We start from the raw sequence: 8,678 nt of genomic DNA, 5'->3' as shown, positions 1-8,678 counted from the left end.
TGCAGGGCTGGGGATGTTCGGTGCCAGCCGGGGCTGCCAGGTCCCCACGAGGGCACAGCTGCAGTTTGGGGCTCCCTGCGTTGCGGCGCTGATATTTCTTTCCCCTTGGCTCGTGAAGCCAGCTGTGGGTAATTATTTTAATCTGTGTTACTGGGCGGGAACGCAGCTTCTTCGGGATCTGTGAATTTATACTAACACTAAAAAAAAAAAAAAAAAGAGAGAGAAAAAGAAAGAAAGAAGAGAAGAAAACCCTCCTCGCCGTAAGAGCCTTGCTTGCTTTGATCTTTTGTCTAAGGCCTCTTATCGGGACGAGAGTAGGTTTACATGCTGGAAGATAGGGGAATAATACTCAGCAGAGATAAGCTGCAGCCCTGGCTCGCCTTTGTGTGGCAAATTTGATAGTACTGGGAAAATGTTTACTGGGAGACTCTGGGAGAGAATTAGTCCCCGGTGCAGCTGAGAAAAATAATTGCTTTGCATTGTAATTAACGGGTTTGGGCTCTGCCCCCTGCCCCCGGCTGGGGTTGCGGGGAGGCTTTGCTTTGCAGGGAACCCCTTGGCATTCCTGGTGGTGCCCTGGGTGTGGTGATGGATGTGTCAGGGTGCCCCCATCGCTGTGGGGACACAGTCAAAAATCCTACAGCATGGCTGGAGGGAGCTGCAGCCCCTCAGGGCATCGCTGGTGCTCAGCGGGACCACCTGCAGCTCTGCTCCGTGGGCACGGGGAGATGGAAGCGTTGGGTTATTTTGGTAAGGATGAATGGGGAAAGGGAAATGTTGGCATCTAGATACAATCCCTGGAGCGTTGTCACCAGCTCCAGGGTTGCAGCAGGAGCCATGTGTCGGAGCAGGGCTTGAGGTTTCCCTTTGGCCGCGTGCAGCCCTGCTGGAGCATCCCCAGCAGCTCCCAAACATCCACAGAAAAATCCGGAGATGAGGGAGGAGGAAAGAAAATCCTGCTGAATGTCTGCAGTCCCCTCTGAAGCGAGTTTCCCAACTCTTACAGGTGCCAGGAGGAGTTTCCAGCTGGCTCCATCAGCATCTCCAGGCATTGCCTGGCAAGGACATCATCCCCCCAGGGGTGGGGGCTCAAGGGGATGCCCAGGGGTCACCGAGGAATGGTCCCCCCCTGCCCGCCACCACGTAATCAGTTCCCTATTAATCTGGCATTTTATTATTATTATTATTGTTATTATTATTAAACATCTCTCTTCTCCCAAATCATCTCATAGCTGTGGCGAGGTCCCTGGTAATAGCTCCATAAATTTCAGCCATAAAAAGTAATGGAGGGAGACAAATGAGATAATTAGGAATAAATCTTGGCGAGGTCTCTATTCATCAACATCCCCCAGAACCGGCCAATATTCCAAATCATTAGCAAAGCCCGTAATTAACAAAGAGCCAAGGCTTCCAACGTTAATAAAGCTCTCTCAACTCTATATTATCAGGTAGCGGCTGACGAATCAGCCCTGTTAATATTATGGCCTTTGTTAAGGATCTTCTTTCTTTCTCCCTCTTTTTTTTTAAAGCTAAAAACTGTGTCTTTTTTATTATTGTTATTCTGCTAAATTTTAATTAGATTTTGCATGTGCATCTGTAGCGGGGAAGCGAGGGGACAAAAGGACAGGGTTTTTTTTTGTTTTCTGTTTGGGGATAGCAGCAAAAGAACTTGATAGATTATTTTTTTCCCCCATCTTACTACTTTTATCCATTGCTCTGCACCCCCACCCTTCTGCAGGGAGGAGTCCTCATGCTAACAGCCAACTTTTTTCCATTCAACCTGGCACCAGATGCCCAGAAACCCCCCCAAAACCATCTCCAGGAGGGATAGCTGCAGAGCAGCAGCAGCAGCATGAGGACAAGTCCCTCTTTAACCCCCCTCTTTAAAAATGCTGGTGGGTTTATGCCCCATCAGCGTTTTTATTTTATTAACCAGAGCGCTGCTGTGCTTACACAAACAGCAACAGGAAAAGGGAGAGGGGTGGGGAGGGCGGGAGGCTTCGTGCTTCAGGCTTGCACAGGGGAGCACAGCAGTGCAGGTGAGGATGGGGCTGCAGGAAACGCTCCTCCCTGCCCTCCAGCCTTCCCCCTCATGCCTGGACGAGCTCCTTTTAAGAGCTGGTGAACCCTGAGGTTGCCCCTGGGAAAGGAGAGAGCTGTTCTTAGGGATTTTGATGCTCCCCCAACACTGCTGCCTGCACAGGGCAGCTACGTTTGTCCCTTTTTGCTTGGTTTGCTGGGATGATGCAGAGGGGGCTGCCTCGTGCTGTCTGAAAGCCACAGAGGGAAAGAAGAAAGTGAGAAAACGCGGTACATGTCCTGGCAAAACTCTTCACGGGACAAAAGTCAAAACTCCCTGGATCTGGAAAAAGCAGCAGCAAGGAGCTGAGCCAGCCCCCAGCCAGCCCCAGGGGCGCAGGGCACCCCCATCTCAAAAGCCAAAGCCCTGAGGTGTAACGTGCTCTGAGAGCATTTCTCACCTCTCTGCAGGGGGGTTTGTTAAGTGAGAATTTATCAGGGGCTTTTTTTTTTGTACTTTGTGCAACCATATCGGGAACGGGCGTTTCGTTACGTTCCTGCCCTTTTTACAGCACCAGATCGAGCCATCGCCAACAGCAGCCTCTGTTGAACGTGAAATAGTCGGGACAATAAAAAAAAAAAAAAAAAAAACTTTATTGAAAATAATTCAATGTAAACATAAAACCAAGGGGACATAAACCACAGCCTGGAACAGAGCAAGCTTTACAGGGCGTTACCGTGTTATGCACGCCCAGCAAACCCCAAACAGAGCAGCTCAAAGGGACTAAGGGGCACCCAGCAGGGACAGTCCCAGACCCCAGCACGTTCTGCTTTGTGCCCAGCGAGTCCTTGCAGAGGCCACGGTGATCTCTGGAGAAAGCCAGCCCCTGTTAGAGTAAGGGTATTAAGCATGAGGGGTGTTCGTGTCCTCCCTGGAAGGAAGGGGTATCGATACTCCTCCCAGGAGGGGGGGATTGGAGGTGCTTATGGGCAGCACAGAGGAGCATTGACCCAAAAATGGTCCCTGGGGGGTCCGAGCCAGGATGTGCCCTGCCAGGCAGCCGGGGCTGCTGCTGGGCTGCTCAAAACTGTAAGTAGGAAAATAATCAAAGGGCTATTTATGTGCCGTGGCCACAACAGCTTCCCCTTTACAGCCAGGAAATACTGCCTGGGATGTAAATGTTCACCTCCCTTATTTGCTTCCTTTCTCCCATGGGCGAGTGTTTGCTCTCAATTAGGAGGCTGTAGGAGAGCCAAAGGCTGGTCTGGCAGAAGGACTGCGGGACTGGGGCACCAAGAGGGGTTTCGGGGAGGGGTTTTGGGGAGAGGTTTCCTCCTGGCACAGCTCAGGGTCATCCCTGCACAGCCTGGAGCAGGGCGGCCACAGAGGGGCTACCCTGTGCTAGGTGCTCTGCAGGGCCTGGATGCCAACACCGATATTTTTAATTAAAAGAGGTTGGGTGGGAAGGGGAGAGGGGTTTTCAGTCCTACTTGGTGCCTGAGTGAGGTGAAAGGAGCTGGCTCTGCTGTCTGCCATTCGGAGCTGTGCCCACAAGGCCAGCCTTGCTCTGCGCTCCGGTACATGGGGATAACGGTGGCTGAAGCATGCACGGAGCTGCTCTCACTGCAGGCTTGGAAAGCACCATATAAATCAAAAAACCTCTGGAACAGCCCCACTACAGGCAGCGGTGGCTGTGTGGTTGCTACAGAGGTGCTCAGTCCCCTAGTACAAGGCACGGGGATGGAGGATGCAGAGCTGGGGGCCGTGGGCACCTGGTGTGGTCCTGCACACCAGCCAGGTGAGGGGAGCCCCAGATCTCTACTGCTTTGAAAACAGCCCCGAGGTCAAGCTAGTTTGGCAAAACAGCCCATGAGCAGACCTGTAACAGGCACTCGGGGAACCCCAGGTCCTTCCAGAGGCTGAAGTTTTCCAGGAGAACAGAGCCACGGGGCACCACAGGAACCCGCGTGTGCCCCCAGCCACCCTCCCCTGCTTTATGGGTGGAAGGGGAGCGCGTGCTTACCTTGGCCACTCACTGCAGTCCATCCTACTGACCCCAGCAAAGAGAGCCTTGCCTTGCCGAGACCCTTTTATACCCCAGTCTCTGGGCAGGTGGCTCAATGCAGCCTCCAACATCTTTTTTAATGTCTCTTACAAGGATTTCCCCCAACAAGGGAATTGTCTTTTGGGCTAGAGGCTGCTTCAGATCAAATTCTGTGACGTCTTGGCTGACCTGATGGATGGCACCGAGCGGGGCAGATGCTGAGCAGTAAAAATGGGATGCTCATGCCCTGATTTCCCCCGCGAGGAACCGACCAGAGGCCGGGCAACTGGGCCCAGTACGAGCGTGACTGGGAGCAGAGGCCAGCCCTTCACTAGAGGGCAGCAGCATGCCAGTAACTTCAGCTCCAAATCCGTGCGATTGGGGATTAAACAGGTGGGAGCACCCAAGGAACTTCACACCTTGGTCAAGCTGGCATCGAAAGGCAGCGGCTCGGGTGGAAAAGGCCAGGTCTGGGCTGCCCAAAAAGCCCGGCTGTGATCTCAGAGCGTGGCCGAGCCCGTGTTGAGTGCGAGGGACAGCCTTTTGCTTTGGGGCTGAGCCCCGGAGCAACGTGGTCCGGTTGCTCACGACATCTGGAAACCATCTCGGAGCAGCCGATGCGCAGCGAGGGGTGAGCGGCGCAATGCTCGCACGGCCAGCGGAGGCTGAGCACAAATGAAAGGCAGCGCGGCGATGGCCGGGGTTGGATTTATTGCAAAGCAAAAAAAAAAAAAAAAAAAGAAAAGAAAAAGGCGGCTCGGAGGCGTGAGGTTACTCGGGTAATCGCCAGCACAGGCTGCTCACCCAGCAGCGTGTGCGTGTTATGAGAGTTCCCTTCGTGCTGCCAGAGTCTTGAGTAAAATGACTGCAATGAGCAGCAGCGAGATGACTTTCTGCCCAAAATGTGGCACGAAGTGCACAGCCTCAAGCAGCACCCGGACACCCAGCGGTGCTGAGCACGCAGGCACACTGAAACCCTGATCCTTAAATGCAAAATATTTTGTGGTCCATAGTCTGGAAGAGGCACAGGCACTAAAGAGCTTGAGAATCAACAGGGCTTGGGTGGAAATGGAGCTTGGAGCCACCAGCCCCATTTCCCTCCAGCACCAGCAGTGCTGGCAAATAATTAACACCGAACGGTGCAGGGGTTGGCTCCCGGATTGCTGAGGGGCTGCTGAGCCCTGGTAATTGCAAACGAGAGGGCAAAGGGGACGTCTCCAGCACGGGGAGGGGAAAGCAAACAAGGCTGGGGCATCCCAGTGTTTGGGAAAGCCACCCAGAGCCAGATGAAATCCAGAGCCTGCTGCTGGGACGAAGCCTCCAACAGCAAGATAACGCGGATAGCAGCACCGGGGAGGGTGCGTAAAAATGTGCACGAGCAGATGAATGCATAAAAATATGTCTCTGTGTGTATATGTGTGTGTGTTTGGCTATATATGTGTGTGTGTGTCTATATATATGCAGAAAGGGAAATATATATATAAATACGTGTCTGTCTGTATACACACACACCCCTGCCAGACTCTCTGGCATCTCGCAGGGTCCGTCTCACGCACACACACGAATGGATGGAGGAGGCAGGGGGCTCGGCTCGCCCCCCACCCCACATCTGTGCACACAGGGAAGTGCAGTGGGTGTGAGCGGGAGCCCACACGAGGCCGAGCACGTAAAGAGGAGCGAATTTAATGCGTGGGAGGCGCCCGGCTGCCTCCTGCTCTGTCACGCACGTGTGCGCGGCGTGTGCCAACTTTCCCTGCTCTGGGAGGGACGAGCGCTTTGGTCTCAAAAAAAAATAATAAAATAAAACAAAATAAAAAAATGGTGCCGCTTTTTTCACTCTATAACTCACCGCGGCCGTTCGGTGCGTTTCGGTGTGGGGTTAAAGGTAGGGCTGGATTTTCCTCCCCAGATATTCCCGTTAATGGCTTTCAAATGTTGGCATCCCCGGCGGGTGCCTGCGCATGTGTGTGTGTGTGTTGGCTGCCGGCGCTGTCTCCCGGCACGGCGAGCTCCCCAGCTCCCAGATATTTCAGCTAACTCCGTCTCCTCTCCGGTTTCAGCTGCGTTTTTAAAGAAAACAACTCCCACCGACTGCAGCAGGAAATCACTATTTGGGTTTATGAGGCACCTCTTCCTGACGGGCTGCGTGGAGACGGCTCTGCTGGCTCTGCGAGGTCGGTGTCCGGCCCGGCAGTGTCACACGTGGACCCTCGGCATCGGAGAGGGACAGGGGGACACGGGGAAGCCACTCCTGCAAGGGCTGCAGCTTCTGCCAGCAGGAAAGAAGGAGATGCCTGAGCTGATGGAGCTTGCGTCGGCTCCTCAGATGAAATAGGGGAGAGGAGAGGCACAGCGGTGCCTTTGGTGCACAGAGCTGTGTGCATCGAGGCACTGAAGGTGTGAGAAACGTTAGTCAAACGAAAATAAACTCACTCTGGATTTTGTTGGCCACGTTTCCCCTGCTCTGCACTTACAGAGGACCCAGGACGTGGCTCTTAGGTAGGGACCTGGGGGATGCAACCAGCCCGGGACAGGACGTGTAGCAGCAGCGCTGCTGGGGCAGGATCCGGCCACCCCATGGCTGCTCCCTGGGTGTCTGTGCCCATGGGGACCTTGGTCCGGCTGTGCTGCACACCCTGCCTTCATCCCATGGTGTGTCCCTGGGGTCTTGGTGTTTTTTTTGGGGGGCAAAGCCCTGTCCTGCCCTCCCTGCTGGATGTCTAGCAGCGTGCGAGAGGCTCGCGGGGCTGCTCGGCTCGGCTCGGCTCGGCTCCTCCGCAGGCACCCAGCAGAGGGTTAACACAACCCCTCCTGCATTTTCCTTCTCCAACTTGGTAGCAAGGCAGAACATGGAGATATATGGTCTCTGCTTGGGTCCCGGCCCCCGAGGCTGGCTGGAGGAGGCAGTGCTTGCAGGCAGCTTGCTCTTTGGCAGCGAAACCCTCCAGTGGTGGCCAATTCTGCACTGCTGCACATATCGCCGAGCTCAGACGGCTTCTGCACCCCCCTTCCCCAGGGAAAAGAGACATTTCTGGGTAATCCCCGCTGGCAACAGCAGCGTGGGGCTGTCACACCCTGCTCCCAAAACCCACCATCACGTGGAGCAAAGGGGCTGGGTGCTGGGCTGGCACCCCAGGAACCGGCACCGAGCGTCCCCCCTTGGCACGGGTATGTGCACAGCACCAGGACACCGAGCAGTGATGGTGAACACAGGCTCCTGGGGGGGGTCACTGCCCAATAAACTCTTTCCAGCACCTTGCACTCATGCAGGATGGCAGTGGTTAGCCATCACTGAAGGTCCTGGGATTTTTCCTCCCGCTCCTTGCAGGTTTGGGATCAAAGGCGAAAGCAGCGCCGAGCAGATCCCGCGGGACGCCAGGGATCTTGGAGAGCGGGGAAAAAGTGATGCTGTCAGGCCCGCGGCCTCAAGCTGCTTTTTTGGGGAAGGGTGAAAGCGAGGAGAGGAGCTGGTGGACCTGCAAAGCTAATTCCTTCCAGCTGTTGTCAGTCTGGCAGGCTCTCAAAGGAAGTTTAATAGACTGCAGTCGGCTCCCCTCGGCCCGTCCCCCCATCGCCGCGCTACGAAGACAGCCCAGCAGAATTGGGGATTACACGAGCTGCCGCATCTTCCAGAGCCCTAGTTCTAGGGTATTTTTTTTTTTTTGGTTTTGGCTCTGGCAGGGTTTTCGTGTGTGTGTGTGTGTGTGCACGCATGCACACGTGCGATGCTGTCCTCTCGCTTCCTGCCAAACCTGCCCCTGTGGTTGCGGCGTGTTAGATGGGGCAGGGATTGCACGGGGCCAGGATGGGGAGCGTGGAGCAGGAGTGGGATCAGGAGCAGGAGTGGGATCAGGAGCAGGAGCAGGAGTGGGAGCAGGAGTGGGAGCAGGGACGGGACTGGTGGTGAGGAGGAAGGAGGAGACGGCTCCGTGGGCCTCCTTGCTGGAGCGCGCCCCAGTCCGCCGTGTGAACAGGGAGGAAACAGGATGAAGAAAGCATTTGGAGTGGAAAAATAAAAACCCTCTCACTTGCTTTATTGATTGTGATTGTAGACAGAAATAGCCTGGCCTGCTGAAAGCAATCACCACCGAAGGAGCAGAGGCGCATCCGCACCGCCCGCCCCCCCCAGCATCCTCCTGCTGCCCTCAGCGATGGGGCCGGAGGGGCTCAGCCGTATCCTGATGGGTGCTGCGTCCCTACACACCGTGCTGCCCGCTGACAACGCTCGATAATAAACTTCCATGAGTAACACATTCGATGTCCCAGCCATAATAAATTGCCTGCAGAGAGAGGCAAACGAAAGCCCCGAAGGCAACGAGTGTTGCGGCTCTCCCTGCCCTGGGTGAGGTTTTGGGGAGAGGCTTTGGGTTATCAGCAGAGGGATCAGGGAGCAGGGAGGGCAGGGGTTACCCCCAGCAGCACAGCCCCATATGGGATGAACAATACACCCACCACGTACTCCCCAAACAGACCCAAGTCACTTTGGGAGCCGGTCACCGAGCTTTAACAGAGTGAAGCTATTGCAGGCGCTCAGTAGTTGAATGAATTTTAGCCCATTTCAGTGAATTCCTTCGGTGAGGACCCCATTCGGGCTGGGGGGAGGACACGGATAAG

Source organism: Aythya ferina, assembly GCF_964211825.1.
Source record: "Aythya ferina genome assembly, chromosome: 25".
NCBI lineage: Eukaryota > Metazoa > Chordata > Aves > Anseriformes > Anatidae > Aythya > Aythya ferina.
Note: the sequence above shows the minus strand (reverse complement) of the source record.